General features: G+C 42.9%; 1 protein-coding gene across 5 annotated transcripts in view; it reads left to right on the top strand.

Annotated features, from left to right (window-relative positions):
• The window catches only part of Sgms2 (sphingomyelin synthase 2), an 83,030-nt gene that overhangs the window by 39,835 nt on the left and 26,553 nt on the right, over nucleotides 1-16,642 (top strand). The window lies entirely within an intron of this gene.

Here is a 16,642-nt window from a genome sequence, read left to right as displayed (position 1 = left end):
GTTAAATTAACCAAAAATCTTGCTCAACTGTACAGCACAGAAGCACATACCTTTCTGTCCAGTAACTATGCAGACTTTTCTCTTTCTGTTTTGTTTTGAGACAGGGTCTCATCTAGCCCGGGATAGCCCTGAGCGCCTCATTTTTCTACCACTACTTCCTGAGTGCTGGGATTACAGACAAATGAAAGAAAAGGCAAATTAGCCAGAATCAGACAATATCACACATTTTCTCTCATGTGGATTCTAGATTTTATACACATGCATACATAGATGGATGTTATTTTGCTGATAAATCTTGATATTATGCTGCGTATATATGTGTGTGTTCGTGTATATAATATATATAATACACATTGTATTTCTATTAACAGCTGCACTATGTAGCTCAGATGTGTGTGTGTGTGTGTGTACACACACATGCATGCACACATGGATGTGATGTCTAGGTTGAAACTGGAATGGTGTGCTATCTATAGGGGGTAAAATCAAATATAAGATTGAAAATTCATTACCAGAGAGTTCTGTTCTAGTTGGTAAAACTGACCATGACTGTTAGTGCGAGTGGACGGACTCTGTATATGGAGGCTTGCAGTGTCAGCGGCCAGCATTTAGCAGTAGTGCGGCACACATCTACTGGGTGCAGGCCCCAACTTGGCTCCCCAGCTGTGAAAGGCACTCGACAGATTTCATTATCCGACTTTAAATACTGCGTGTTACATTTCATACATTCACACGCCACGTATGTGGTGGTCAGAGAACACACAGCAGGAGGCTGCTCTCTGGGTCGTGGGATGAAACTCAGGTCGCGGGCTGAGCCTGGCAGCAGGAATCTCCCCCTGTGCAGCCATCTTGCTTGCCTTCATTTGTTAGTATTTGTGTGTGTGTGTGTGTGTGTGTGTGTGTCTCAATTTCATATTTTCTTTTCTTTTTTTTAATAGTATTTTTATTTTATAATTAACTTAATTTCACATATCAGCCACGGATTCCCCCATCCTCCGTCCTCCCACTCTCCAGCCCTCCCTTCCAATCCACCCCCATTCCCATCTCTTCCAAGGCAAGATCTCCCCTGGGGAGTCAGCCCAGCCTGGTAGACTCAGCCTCGGCTCGGCCTAGGCAAGTCCAGTCCCCTCCTCCCTGCACCAAGGCTGAGCAAAGTGTCCCAGCATAGGCCCCAGGCTCCAGAAAGCACCAAGGACAGGTCCTGGTCCCACTGCCTGGGGGCCTCCCAAACAGTTGAAGCTAATCAACTCTCTCACTTATCCAGAGGGCCTGGTCCAGTTCCATGGGTGATCGGATCTGAACACCCTAACTGTCATGATAGAACTCTCATCCAGTGTCTGGAAGCAGATGCAGGACCCATGGCCAAGCCCCAGGTGGAGCTCCGGGAGTCCAATTGGCAAGAGAGAGAAGGGATTGTATGTGTGAGAGATGTTGAGACCATGATTGGAAAAAGCACAGGGACAAATAGCCAAACTAGGAAACATATGAACTTTGGACCAATGGCTGAGGAGCCCCCATGGAATTGTTAGTATTTTAAAAATCTGATTTTCAGTCAGGCAGTGGTGGTGCATGCCTTTAATCCCAGCACTCAGGAGCCAGAGGCAGGTGGATCTCTGTGAGTTTGAGGCTAGCCTGGTCTACTGAGCAAACTCCAAGACAAGCTCCAAAGCTACACAGAGAAACCCTGTCTCGGGAGAAAAGAAAAAAAAATCTTATTTTCCTTTGATGTATATGTGTGTCTTGTCTGCATGTATGTGTATGTGTTCAATGTGTGCTGGTGCCTGGAGAAGAGGGTGCCAGATCCTCTGGAACTCAAATTAATGACAGTTGTAAAATGCCTTGTAGGCGCTACGAACTGAACTTGAAACCTATGCTCTAAACCACTGAGCTGTTTCTCCAACCTCGATTTTCAGTACTTTAGGAAAGGCTTCTTAACTATCAACTGCGTTAAACTTACATATGCTAATTAGCACTAGGGACTGGGACTGTGTCTGCAGCCATATGATGCTCACTTGGCAGCACAATGCTTACTCTGCTCCCTTGTGGCTGGCCTCTGAGCTCACCCATTAACTCCACACTGTTGAACTTGCTTGTTAACCCTGCCTTGTTTGGGAAAATTTCAGCCGTTAGCTTCCACTTAGTAATGTTCTTTGGTATTAATGATTAACTCTTTTCACTGACGGGCCTGAATCAAGAAGTCTATTAAAATCTTACTTAATTAGAAGCAGGTGTGGGAGAGCATGCTTTAGAAGGGGGAGGAATGTTTGAGGCTAGCCTGGGCAACCACAACTGATAATCATATCTTATTTAATCAGATTCATTCCCAGTATGATAGGATATTCCACATCAGGTCCCCCCCCCCCCCCACCTTCGTTCCATTCAGGAACTAGTAATAAATGGAACTCAGTGGGTGATTTTTTTTCATAGTTTATTTCCCTACTTCTGTGGCTTATTCTGTGTGATTACCTGAAGAATACAGATAAAAGGCAAATTGTGTTTTAAATCGACAGGAATTTATCACTTAACATCATCCATTCTTTAGAGTAGGGCAGAAGAAATTCAAGATCTAGGGAGATGGTTTAGTTCTATCAAAGGGCAAAGTCTGGACTGGAAACCAGATAATAGAGTTCTAATGTGCTACCATGCAAATAGGTTTGTTTTCTTTGCTTCTGAGTGTAATAAACCCATTTGAACCTGTTGTCCGCATACACTGATAGCAAGCTAAATGATTCTACCATTAAAAAAATCTTTGGGGGCTATCAATGTCTCCTATCACACCTACCTGGAGCACCTAATTGTTAGCTGACTTTATTGCCCTATCCTGCTTCTTTTTCTCTCCATGAGAAGTGAGGTTTTCATTGCCCTCTTTAGCTGTCTTTGGTGTAATCATTACCATACCTTTCCTTCTAGAGTGGAATTTTATACATTCGCTAATCTGTGCACATGGCTTGGAGTCCAGGAAAACTGTCAAGTCATGAAGCAGTACTAAATGAGAAAACTGAAGCTCAAAGCGTTTAGATGACCTAGCCTGACTTGGTCATGGTTTGCCCGCTGTCAACTGAGATCAGGATGCTGGTGTGTATCTTCTGACCCTTCAGTGACACTGTTATGTTAGTTCTTAAATATCTTTAGCCACAAAAGGCCTATGTCGGATGAGATTGCGGATACCTCTTCCGAAACGGGAATGACAGACTTACCTACAAGTTCTTGCAGGATGGGAGCTGAAGGCATACCAGTGTGGTCTCCCTCAGACAGTTTTATCCCATTAACTTCTTAACACCGGACAAGATCCCTGTCTGGCCCATCCCTCCTGCCTTCCTTCACCTCCCTAGCACGGCGAACTCAACATTGTCTAGTTCTGCTTTTGTGGAACACATCTGCTTTGTCATTGGAAAACGGAAGTGGAGAAGTGAGGGGAGGTAAATTGCCCCAGCCTGGGGACTCCTGTCATCAGGGGAATGCCACAAACCTGTTCCTCTTGTCGGGGACAAGTGGCCCCGGGATCCTACTCATTGATTCTTCCAGCCTAGCAAGGACAAGGTACCTCTTTTCCTTCTCTTTACTGTAGAACTCAGCCTGATTTGCACGTATGCGTTTGTAGGTACTTTTGTCAGAACTGTAGCAATAGGAACTCTATGCAAAACTCAGGGAGTACGAAAATACATACCAGGCTAGGAAGCTGGCTCAGTGTGTAAAGGTGCCTGTCACCAGGCCTGACAACCCGAGTGGGATCCATGGCCCCGCATGGCAGAGGAGAGAAGTGATTCCCACAAGCACATGTACTGCAGTGCATGCACACCCAAACACACAGATGCACATAAATGTAATTTAAAAAATTAAAAAACAATATGTATTTCAGGTTTGTGGTAAAGATCAAACCAATAATTTAATTTGGAAGAGTCTTTGAAAAGCAGTAAGCACCACAAAAGTGTTAGCGGTGATTAGGAAGTTGTGTTATAGAAATCATTAATAAGTTATGAAGTTGACAATTAGAAATAAATATATTCCAATGTAGCCAGGTAATCTGAGCACATGGAGGTAGAGGCAAGGAGATCCGGAGCTCAAGGTCACTCTCCAGCTATGTAGCAAGTTCAAGGCCAGGGCTCCCTGAGCCCTGGTCTCAGAAAGACAGATGTATGCACACACACTGAAAGGACCACCATGTCAGCACAAGATACCTTAAGACCAAATTCTCAGCACAAAGGAGATTGATTCACCCCAGAGGGACAGAGGGCAGGGATAAGGGACAAAGACAAAGGAGCTAGAGGGAGAAGGAGAAAGGAACAGGGCGAGGGGGAAGGGATGTTTGCCCTGGAGAGACAAAGGACTGTCTGGATAGAGAGGAGGCAGATGTGGCCCATAGGCAAATGACAGTTTATAAAGGAAGAGGGGAACCCCATGTTAGGATGAGGTGTTTAATTTTGATTGGGCAGGTTAATTAGGGTAGTCAAAAGGGGGCTTTTGATTGCTAGATTTCAGTACTTTGGTAGCTGGACCTTGGTGGTCAGCCTTAGGGGAAGTGGCCGAATAAGGGACTAGAGCTTGGTGGCTAGCTTCAGGAATGGAATGGAACGGTTTAGTATGGCGGGGTGGGGGGGTGGGGGGTGGGGGTGGGGGAAGGGCAAAGCCTGCCAGAGCCCTTTTGCCATGCTTGGGCTGGCTAGAACCCTTCACACACATATTCCAGCCTAGTTTTGTTAAGCTAAAAGTAGTTTAAGCTTGGTGCTGTGACTTACACCTGTAGTTTGAACTACTTGGGAGACTGAGGAAGGAGAATTGCTTGAGGCGTAGTGAAATTTTCCAATTAAAAAAAAAAAAAGGTTTGGTGGGGAGAATAGAACATATGATTTAGAAATTTCAGAGCTAGAGCGATACCTCAGTGGGTTAGAACACATGCTGTGCAACCATAAGGACCTGAGCAAATCCAGCACCAGGTAACAAGCTGGGCCTTGTCTTGTGCACAGCTCTATCCCCAGCACTGGAGGAGACAGAGGTGAGGTTTGCAGAGACATGCTGGCTGCTAGCCTAGCCTAGCAGAAAAATGTGCGTTCTGGGTGTGGGGAGAGATCCTGCCTCAAAGAAATAAGACAGACTGCTAAAAAAGGAGACAACACTTTCCTCAGGCTTCTATTAACCCACACACAGGTATGTGCAACACACACACACACACACACACACACACACACACACAAGCGTGTGCACACTTAAAAGATCCATTATTTAAAAAAACAAAATATTTATAAAAAGTAATCAATTCCAGGGGGGTTTGCATGACCACAATGGTGATAAAAATCATCTAATGTACAAGCAGTATTAATAAACAGAAGCTTTCTTAAAATGCATTTTACAACCTAAATTAAATTTGTTGGCATAGGGAATTCTTTTTCTTCCACCTAGTGAGTAATGCCTGCACTTGTAAAGAAGGGAGCCTTCAGAGTGTTCCACCAACATTTCCTCTAAAGCTTTCTCACAGTCAGTCTGCAAATACAGGTTCAGACTGTGTGTCAGGGAAAGACATGCAGAGGCAGCCCATGTGCAAGGCCACCTCCTGGAAAGTTCGGTGGCCTTGAATGCAGTTTGGTTTGCTTTGTTTTGTTTTGTTTTGCAAAGTGATGCCTCTTTCAGATCAATACTTTTTTTTGTGTGTGGATATTTTATGAATTCCCTGCAGTTAGAAAAATGAATTTGTGTTTAGGTTTGGATCTCATCTTTAGGATACCTCTTTGTATATATGAAGATGTTCCAAAAATTTCAAAAGAACAACAGAAATTTGAAATACTTCTGGCCATTTCCTAAGCCTTCCAGACAAGGTGTACTTAAAACAATGTCACAAATAATCTTTGAACCTCCTTTCCACCCATAGAACCCCTGGGGTTTTGTTTGTTTGTTGTGATATCTTTGAGACAGGGCTTCCTGTGTAGCCCGGGCTGCCCTCCAGCTCACCATCTTCCTACCTCATCCTCCTGAGTGCCGGGATTGTACATAGATACACGCCATCACACCCTGCTGGGACGTTTCTAACACAGCCGTGTGACAGTTACACATACAGATAGGAGCCAGGAGTCATGCTGAGGAATGGTCACCCCATCACTAAAACTTGAACACCGTGCCCACGAGGGGAGGCAGTCTCTAACAAGAAGAAAGCTGTAAACCAGCGCTCGTTTTCAAGCTGGAACATAAGGAGGGGGGGCCTTCTTGAAGCCCACCGAGACACCTGTGCTGTGTTTCGGGGTCTCAGAACATTCCTCGTGGGCTGTGATGGAGGTGTTCCTTGGAGGTTGTGGCCTCTATCTGCCGAGACCTGAGGCAGGACAGGCCGTGTAGTAAGTAAGAAGGCATGGTAAGAGGGGACCGTGCTGGTGAGGCGAACAAAAATACCAAGGAAACAGAGCAGGGAGGATAGAATTTAGGGAAAAGGAAGAATCAAATCTTAAAATCAAAGACTGGAAAGGAAGGTGGAGGTCAGATCATGAAGAGCCTCGTGCACAATTCTAGGAAATGATGAAAGTCAGAAAAAACACCATCCTCCAAAGAAACAAGCTTGAGGAAAATGATTACCTGGCTGGGGCTTATTATTAAGGACATGATGTCCACTCTGGTGAGATTAACATAGATAAAAGCTTCCAGCTGGTATAAGAGATTGCTTTAAAAGAAACTAGGGTAGAGACTAAGTGAAGATTTCCTATAATTTTCATAGCTAATAGAGTTCAACATCTTATGCTCCGTTTTCTGTATGTTTACATTTTTTTAATTTTTTTCCTGTAGTCAAAATAAGCAATGAACTCTTGGGCCATAGGAAGCCATTAGAGGGATTTAGAGAGGGCCAGAAAGCAGGAGATGGGCTGTGAGCTCCAGAGCAAGCTGCCTTAGGCATCTTGTTCAAGGGCATCTGTGTTTTCTGTCACCATGAACTGTTCTCTGTTGTCTGTCCCCTATCAATACTTTGTACAAAGGACCCATGGTGCCAGTGCCCGGTGCTCAAGGACCATAGCAGCTTGTTCCAAGTGTCCTTTCAGTATGTGCTATGTGTGCACCTCTGGCCCTCTGGGAGCAGGAACTGTTTCTGAACTCAACCCAGCTTGAGAGAGAAGCAATGCCTGGATAGTGGGGAGATGAAAAATGCCAAGGTTCAGAGGGAGTGTTGGGGAGCAAGGGAGAGGCGTGAAGCTGAGGCAGTAGCCATGGTTTTACTGACTCTGAGTAGCTAGGTGGATGGTGGTAAAATTTACTGTGAAATGAAACAAGGAAGATACATTTCTGTTGGGCAGAAATGGCAGTGTGGTTTGGGGCAGAAGTTGTAAGCATTTGCCTTTTCCATTCTCAGCGCTCTGAGCTCTTGGATGGACTTCACATTTCTCAGCCCTCTAAGCATGGTATCCAAGGTTAGAGAGAATGCCTTTTAGCCATGCTATGCATCCTCAAACCTGCTGTATGCCTACAGCCGTTTCCGGTGCTTAGTCAGTGCTCACTAAATACAAATTGAGCCAATTTCATCAGTTTAGGTAGTGATTTAAAACACGCTTGTAGACGGATGTTTCTTTCCCATGCACCAATTCCCAAAAGCCAACACAGAGACTTAATGATTTATAAATGCTTGGCCAATAGCTCAGGCTTGTTACTAGCCAACTCTTACATTTAAATTAACTCATATTTCTTATCTATGCTTTGCTATGTGACTTGCTACCTTTTCTCAGTATGGCACGCCCATCTTGCTTCTCTCTGTGTCTGCTGGGGACTTTTTAGATTCTGCCCTCCTTCCCCCTCACCCTGGCATTCTCAGTTTGGCTCTCCTGCCTAAACTTATTCTGTTCAGCTATTGGCTAGTCAGCTTCTTTCTTAAACCAGTCACAGTGACATATTCACACTGTGTAAAGGAATATTTCACACATGCTGTTTATTTCTTCAGTGCATAAAGACTCAAAAGTAGATGTTCCATATCGTGTCACTCTAGTCCTTTTTGCTGTTGCTAAGATGCCCTGAAATATGCATACACACAATCTGAATGTCCTCCCTTTGTCTGGGCATAAGCTCGGGCAATGGACTTACAGTATCTGGAGCAATGATAGGACTATCATTGGATCACCAGCCCCCAAATGTCAGCATGGAGACTTGTTATTAATTATGAAAGCTTGGCTTCAGCTTAGGCTTGTTCCTAACTAGCTCTTATTACTTAAATTAACCTGCTTTTATTAATCCATGTTTTACCATGTGGCTTTTTATCTTTCTTCCATTCTGTTTGTTCGTCTCCCTCTGTGTCTCATTGGTGTCTACCAAATGCTTAGATTCCTTTTCTTCCTCCTCCTCTCTGTCCCCAGAAATCCCGCCTATCCTCTCCTGCCTAGATATTGGCCATTCAACTTTTTATTAAACCAACCACAGAAATACATCTTCACACAGTGTACAATATTTCACAGGTATCTGGTAAGGTGCTTGTTACAAAGGTTTCTTAAACATTTCATGTGTTTTAAGAGATGTTTTCAGAACAAATGCATAAAAACCAAAAGCTCATTTTTCTGGGCTCTTAGTTCCACAGAGAGGAATGAGGCAGAGTTTCATTGAAACATCTTCAAGTGGTTATTTATAGTCAAGCACTTTTATTTATGTAGCATCATCAATGGAAATTAGATTTCATGGAAATAAGATTAAGTATGAAATTACATCTTTTAGCCTCCTGATGTTAATTGAGCATTGGCTCTGTATTATTTCTTGGCCCCCTCTAAGCATTATGTCCAGGTGAGAGATGCGCTTTTAGCCATCCTGTGCATTCCCAGACTTGCTGTGTGCCCACAACAGTTCTAAGCTCTTGGTGTCTACTATATAGTAACAGCCATTTTTGTCTGTCTAGGTAGTGGAACTAAAATACACTGCTTACTTACTTTTTACAATACAAAAAAGGTTAAAAAGTAAAGTAGATCTTTTGTATGATTTTTCTGGTAACCATATACTTACTTATACATAACATAATCATTTCTGCTTCTACATACATCACTTATAAGATAATAGTCCTGTCTTTGTGCTTTTGTTTTTATCGGGACTCACTGTGTAGCACAGGGTGACCTCACCAAGGAGCCCCCTAATTGGTTATCTAATACACAGTGGTTAGCCCTGGAATCATATATGTGCAACAATAAATGAACTAAAAAAATCTCTTAAAAGGGAGAATATTAAAGTATCCACAGCCATTTCAATAGTTAAAAAAAAAAATTTGCTAAGGTTGTCTAATCTGTGGTTGTAGGAGAAACATTTTTTATGCTTGTGTGAGTACCTTTAAGATAAAGTCCTAGAATGATATGAAGTCAAATATGGCTTTGAATTATAGAAAAATATTTTTAAACAACATAAATATTAAATCATAATTGTCTTAGTTAGGGTTACTATTGCTGTGATGAAACACCATGACCAAAAGCAACTTGAAGAGGAATGGGCTTATTTGGCTTACATTTCCACATCACTGTTTAGCACTCAAGTAAGTCAAGACAGGAACTCAAACAGTACAGGAACCTGGAGGCAGAGCTGATGTAGGGACCATTGAGGGGTGCTGCTTACTGGCTTGTTCCCCATGGTTTGCTCAGCCTGCTTTCTTAGAGAACTCAGGACTACCACCCACAATGGGCTGGGCCCTCCCCTATCAATCACTAATTAAGAAAATAACTTACAGACTTGCCTACAGCCTGACCTTATGGAGGTATTTTCTTCCTTCCTTTCTTTTTTTTTTTTTTTCCAGAGCTGAGGACTGAACCCAGGGCCTTGCGCTTGCTAGGCAAGTGCTCTACCACTGAGCTAAATCCCCAGCCCCTAGAGGTATTTTCTTAATTGAGGTGCCCTCCTCTCACATGACTCTAGCTTGTGTCAAGTTGACATAAGACTATCCAGTACAATAATGTATACAATAAAGCAAAATTGACCAGATAGTCAGAGAAAGGAATTTTTAAATACTTAGTATTGAACAGAGTGGGGTGGTACATACTTTTAATAATCCAGTGAGTTTGAAGCCAGCCAGTCTACTACATAGCAAGTTTCAGGCCAAGTAGGTCTGCGTAGTGAAAGCTTGTCTTAAAAACAAACAAAAATTTCATAAAATTGGGCCTGACCACCTTGAGTGAGCCTGAGTGAGTTCCATCCCTGGAATATACATGGTATGAAGGACAGAAGCCATTCCTGAAAATTATCCTTTGCTCTCCACAAGCACACGTCATACATGCATCTACATCATAATAAATAAATACATGTAAAATGCTTATTTATAATCTTATGGAAAACTCACATGCGGTACCTCAAAAATTACACACACACACACACACACACACACACACACACACACACACACACACACAAGGGCTGGCAAGTTCCGGTTTTGCCCTGTCTGCTCCATCACACTGGGTTCTGCCCAGTTCCCTACTGTCCGGCTGGTACATCCTGACATCAAATCAGCACTTTCCCCAGACTTTCTCAAGCAGCAGGGGAACTGTAGACTTTCCTCTATTACATTCTGAATGTACTTTTGGTTCCCATTGAAACTGTGGGAAGACATAAGGTAAATGAATGAAGATTCAGTCAGATAAATGAATGAAGATTCAGTCAGATGATCCCGTATAAGCAGCAGCAGCAGCAGCAACTGTACATTACTCAGAATACATTTCAATATAATAGGCTTATAAGTGAAAAAATGTTTATTATATATAATATGTGTATATTTGAATTTCATGTGTTTTGATCATATTCATGTTCCTTCTCCCAACTCTTCCCAGAACCACCCTCCCTTCCATTCCCACTCAACTTTGTGTACACCTCTGCCATCCCCCCAATCCCCACCACCACCCCTGGTGTCAAGACCAATCTGTGCTGCCCTTGGGTGTGTAGCTTTACACTAGAGTGTGCTCAGCATCCCAGGCCTGACACTCTTGGAGAAAACCGACCCTTCCTCTCCAGCAGCTAAGACTTGCCAGTAGCTACAAGGCTGGGGGTGGGATTCTCCTATCCGTGCTGGGATTTGATCTGGCTTGGGCTTGCACTGGCCATGTGCACGCTGTCACAGCTGCTGTTGAGTGCTTGTGTGCTGCCGCCCAGCTGTGGCCAGAGGCATGCCTTCCTGTAGTCTCCCACCACCTCTGGCTCCTCTATACTCTTTATGCCCGCCTCCCTTTCCCAGCCCCCCCCCCTTTCCCAATGATCCCCGAGCCTTGGGAGGAAGGCGTGCCGATGAAAATAATTTTTCAAGATAGACTAGTCAAAACTGTTGGAACAAAAACATCTTATACTCCTATCACTTAAACAACTGTTGTTAAGCTTTTTAGAAATTTTATCTTCTTTTTGTACATTTTTACATATTTAAAATGTACAGAGTACCTTTTAAAAGCAGAAACATTTTATAATTCTTGACTTTTTCTTTATACATGCAGTGTAAATTATTTACATTATTGAAATTTCCTCATCATTAGCATCTTTGAATACTTTTGTATTTAGATATACTTTTTTTAAAATGAGTATATGGTCCTGTTTTAAAGCAAAATGCATCTTACGGATGCTTCTCTCCATAGCTGTAAACATGAGTTCCTTTGCATATTTCACTGAATTTTTCTTGTGATTCTTGTTTCTGGAATTTGCTGTGAGATAAATTCTCAGCAGTGGAGTTGCTATTTTGAGAGACACAAGCATTTTCAGTATTTGTTAGATGAATAGAAAGAGATATTTTTAAATGAATAGAGATATTTTTAAAGGAGTTGTACCAGTTTCTGTTGCTACCAAAATTCACTGGTGTCTTTTCCTGTTACATTCTTTTTGTGATTGTTTGGTTTAGTTGAGGTTTTTGTTGCTGTTGAGTTGGCTGGCTGGCTGGTTAATTGGTTGCTAGTTAGCTGGTTGGTTGGTTGGTTAGTTGGTTGGCTGTTTGGTTAGTTGGTTGCTGGTTAGCTGGCTGGTTGGAGGGTTGGTTAGTTGATTAATTGGTTGGATGGCTGGGTGGGTGCGTGAGTGAGTGGTAGGTTTTGAGACAGAATCTCCCTGTATAGCTGGCCTGGGATTCGCCATATTCTTCCTTCTACATCCAGACTCCCCAGATTAAAGGCACAAACTACCATACCTGGTTCAAGGTGGTTTATATGCTCCTTTTGAATGACAGCTTAATGGCACTGATGTGTGGTTATCACCTTATCCTCCCATCTTCTACCACACTTTCTCAATGGTTAGGGGTGGACTTCTAAGGTTAATAGCCCCAGAAGACAATGAAAAACCGCCTTAATAGGCAAAGATAAATGGGGGGTGGGAGCCCCTAAGTGAAAAACTCCATCAAGCAAATGTTCATAGTTGTATTTTATATGCTGTTTATAGGCAGGTCTGTGTTGGTGTCTAAAGATGTTTATTTACATATATAATAACATCCCTGCTCACTAAAGCACCTAGCATTTCCCATGTACATCTGTGGTTCTGTTTCCTTTTGCTACAGCAGAAAGACCTCAGTTTAGATGGTCTCTAGACTATCTGTTGCTCTGATGGATGGTCTCTAAATGTTCTGCTTCATGTGGCTGTTTGACATCTCCCCACAAACCCTAGTTCGGCTTGATTTCCCATTCACCTTCCACAGCAGCCTCGGCTGTAAGGTGTATGCGGCGTCCCTGTCTTGTGTGGGCCTCCCGGGCCGTGTCATCACAGCCCCGATGCTTGTCTGTGCTCTTCCGTGTTAGCAAACGCCCAAGCTTCTGTCGCCCAGCCATTTATTCTCATTCTGTTTCCTGGTTTCCTTCACAAACTCATTTCCCTTTTTTTTTTTAATGTCTAATTACCCCATAAAGGGACCTCTTGAGTATATTAGAACTGAAATACCAAATAAGGGCCGTGTTTTCTGTCTTAGATTTAGAAAAGATTTAGTTCGTTATTCTGTTTGTGTGTGTGTGCCTGAACATGCGTATGTGCTCCACATGTGTGCACGAGCCCTTGGAATTCAGAAGAGGCATCGGATTCCCTTGGAACTGGAGTTACAGAGGGTTGTGAGTTGCCTAGTCCTCTCTCTGCAAGATCAGTAAGTGCCCTTGACTGCCGAGCTCTCTCTTCAGCCCCTAAAGGCTCTGTTTCCGTGAGCATCTTCCCCTAAGGGACATATGTCTGTTGGCAGTGATCCGGAATACTATACTTAACCACTAAAACAACATTGAGATTCTGAGTTTTCTTCATTTAGCAAAGAAAAATCAGTAGAAAAGTATTTTGTGACTACATTTCAAATACCAATGTAACTAATACTTATATTCATTAAAATTGTTTAAATAGCATTCTGCTAGACTTGAGATTTAATCTCTTGACTAAAATTTATTTCTAATGTTATTTTCTGTTCTTTTCCTTTTATGTGCCATTCCTTTAGGGATCCAAATTTGAGGAACACAGATAAATTAGTCATTATTAGGTCACTCAAAGAAACTAATGTCTAAAACCTAGATTGGTCAAGATAGCGTTTCTGAGAGAGAACTTGCTGTGGATATCGCTCTGTATAAATAAAACCCTGATTGGCCAGTAGCCAGACAGGAAGTATAGGTGGGACTAACAGAGAGGAGAGAAGAAAAGGAGAGGAAGGCAGGGGGAGGAGACACCAGCTGCTGTTCAGGGAGCATCATGTAGAGGCAACAGGTAAAGCCTGATTAACAGAAATGGGCTGAGTATAAGAGTAAGAGCTAGACAATGGTAAGCCTGAGCTAATGGCCCAGCAGTTTAAATAATATAAGAGTCGGTGTGTTTCTTTTATAAGTGGGCTCCGGGACTGGCAAGGCTTGGCCAGAGCTGGAGAGAAATTCTCCAGCAACAAGAACTGTTTATTGTGGTGGGATAATTGAAATTCTAGGGGAAACTAGGGCTTAGAGAAGCTGGTACTTTTTAGAACCCGGACCATTGCAAAGGCAGAGCTTGCCTAACCGGCCATGCATACGAGTCTTTAGATATCCCACAGTCCTGCATCTTCTAGAGGACATTGAAACTAGCAGACTGTGTGAGTGATCTGCATTTGTTACTGTTTCATTTGTGGAAGATGTTTTTAGTTGACACCATCAAATGAAAAAGGAAGCTCTCCCATCCTTCCTGAGTCTCCCGTGGTCTCTTTTGTTTCCAAAGTCTTCTTTCCCCTGTCAGGAAAACCATTCCTTACTGCTGTGTGAAGTTTCCTGGGGAAACGTAAGCAGACATCATTTTTACTCCAGATTTACACCCACGTTTACTCCAGACCAGGCACCAATGACAGCCTGAAGAAACCTTTCCCTCCAGTTCTTAGGGAACCAATGAGTTTGTTGGGGTTCCTTTTGGCAGCATGGCTGACTCAAGGGCAGCCGCCTCACCACAAAGCCCACCCTCATGTGGTGATACATCAAGAAAACTGCATCTCTGGGCTCCCTGTACCACTTGCAGGCAACTCCGCCATCTTCTCTCCCACGCATCAGTTGCTGTTTGTATCACCTTGAGGAAGGCCTCATGAACCTTTAACTTTATGAGGTAACCAAGCCTTGTAATTTATATTAGCTTCCTAAGTCTAAGTTTCCTTTTTCCCATTAGGAGGGAATGTTTCAATTTATAGGAAATAGCTAGAGGTCTCTTCGCTGAGGAGCCCAGGTGGGCAGAAGCATAGACCTTACCATGTACAGAGCTGTTGAGCCTATGTATTTCTTACTGGATGTGGCCTATATCCTTCCCTAATCAGGCCCAGACAACATCACAAATAAATCACAAAGTGAGAGGACTAACCTGATAATGAGAGCAGGTTCTGGGACCTTCCATCACCATAACATTCCAGCGTGTAGTTAATCCTTGCCACTACGGAGGACATCCCTGTAGCTAGAAAGCTATATGTTAAACTAGCCCTTGAACCCGTTTTGTTGGCCATAGTGTTAAGCTATGGCCATTGCATTTTCGATGAGCATCCATCCATATGTCTAATTCTGGGCTTTAGGCCTCCACAAAGAAATGACGCTAGGCTGTGTCTGTCCATGTAGCCCCTCTGCGGCAGTGTGACGGGTGATCGGTTCCCTGTGGCTAAGCGTGTGCCTGCTGCTGGCTCCTGACATCCTAACGATGGGCCGGGTTCAGTGTGCTTGCTCCTCAGATCTCGGCCTTCATCCCCAGGAGTGTACGATTGTCAAACTCCTTTCTGTAGATTCTTGCTTAAAGGTAACTTTTGCCTCCCTTGTAAAAGAGGCACAGTAGTAGTGCAAGACAAGGCTTCAGGGAGTTATTTTAACACTCACCTCACTAGCATTTGTACACTCTCCTGTGCAGCCATTTTGTACACTACCATTTTGCAGGAGTGTGACAAATACACAGTTTGGTCACCGTGTGGTGGAGAGAGAAATCAGTAATAGGCTTCTAAAGTGCTCTGAAGGGCATAAGATAAAGGGGTTGGTTATATTAGAGAACTATAAAGTTAGTTGAAAGGCACTGATCCTTTTGCCTCTCTCGTTTTTTTCCACTGATTTTCTTGCAATAAGATAATGTTTCCAATTGTAAAATTTGTTGTTGTTGCCCAGGAAATGCTCCTCTGGTTGTGACCCCGGCTCCCCTCTACTGCCACACAGAAAGAGAGGTTTGCATCATAGCATGTTTAAGCATCTGCTTCACTTTCTCTCGTGGACCAGCCACTTTCTTAGGAAAAAACATTAGCCCTATGTTTTTACTCCAGATTTACACCCACGTGTAAATGGGTACTTTGTATGTACCTCCCATTTTAATAGGTAGATTTTCATAGCCTCTTCTTACAGAGTATTAAATATTACAACCTGAAGGAATTAATTCCTAGGTATGTAAATTCTGGTGTATAAGAGAAGTTGGATCATACGAACAGATAACTATCACTGTTGTTCAGTTAGACTGTCGGAACTAACCTTTCTGGGACGGCCCCTCCCCTACCCCAGTATTTCTAACTAATGTACTGAATACTAGTTTGATCATTGCATGTGAAGCAAGAAGCGCTAGCTAAATGGGATGAATCTATAGAACAAATATCTGCACCATACAGCATTTTATACATTGACAAAATTATACTTTAAGTTACTGGAACACCACAGCAGTCTCATGCACAATTATAACTCAGATTACTGAAAATACAAACACCTTTTTTTATTATGGAAAGGCTGCTTCCTTGGGCTAAAGCAGGAAAGTACTTTAGCCTAAAGACGCACCGTCAACCCTGTTTTATCGCCTGCCTCGATGGGTGTAGTTCTTCTCTTGCTGTAGAGGCAGAGAAGGTAGACAGTAGGCAGTTAGGCAGTTCTTCATACTACTGCTAAGAACATCTTGATGTTGGATGAAAATACCATCTGCAGTCTTCCCATCTCACCCTCCAAAATTCTACTGATGTGGGAGAATGGAAAAAAGTGTTTGAGCCAAACATGAGCCAGGATTCCCACCATTTTCAAAAAGTTCCTTGAATGTGTTATATTCCTCCTTTAAGAACTTTAAGAGCCTCTGATTTAGACTGAATGGAAACTTAAAGGAGTGTTTGGACTATTCTATTCCTTAGCCTTAGCCCAAGTTATATAGCCTAGTTATATCTTCAGGGTCAGGGTAATTCTGTCAGTCTACTTGTGTATTGAATCTACCAACCTATCCATTACTCACTTGTTTATCTATCCAATTGCCCTATCTATCCATCACTCACTTCTTTATTCACCTTACT

This window comes from Peromyscus leucopus, chromosome 6 (genome assembly GCF_004664715.2).
Source record: "Peromyscus leucopus breed LL Stock chromosome 6, UCI_PerLeu_2.1, whole genome shotgun sequence".
Taxonomy (NCBI): domain Eukaryota; kingdom Metazoa; phylum Chordata; class Mammalia; order Rodentia; family Cricetidae; genus Peromyscus; species Peromyscus leucopus.
This window is presented reverse-complemented; position numbering and strand designations above follow the sequence as displayed.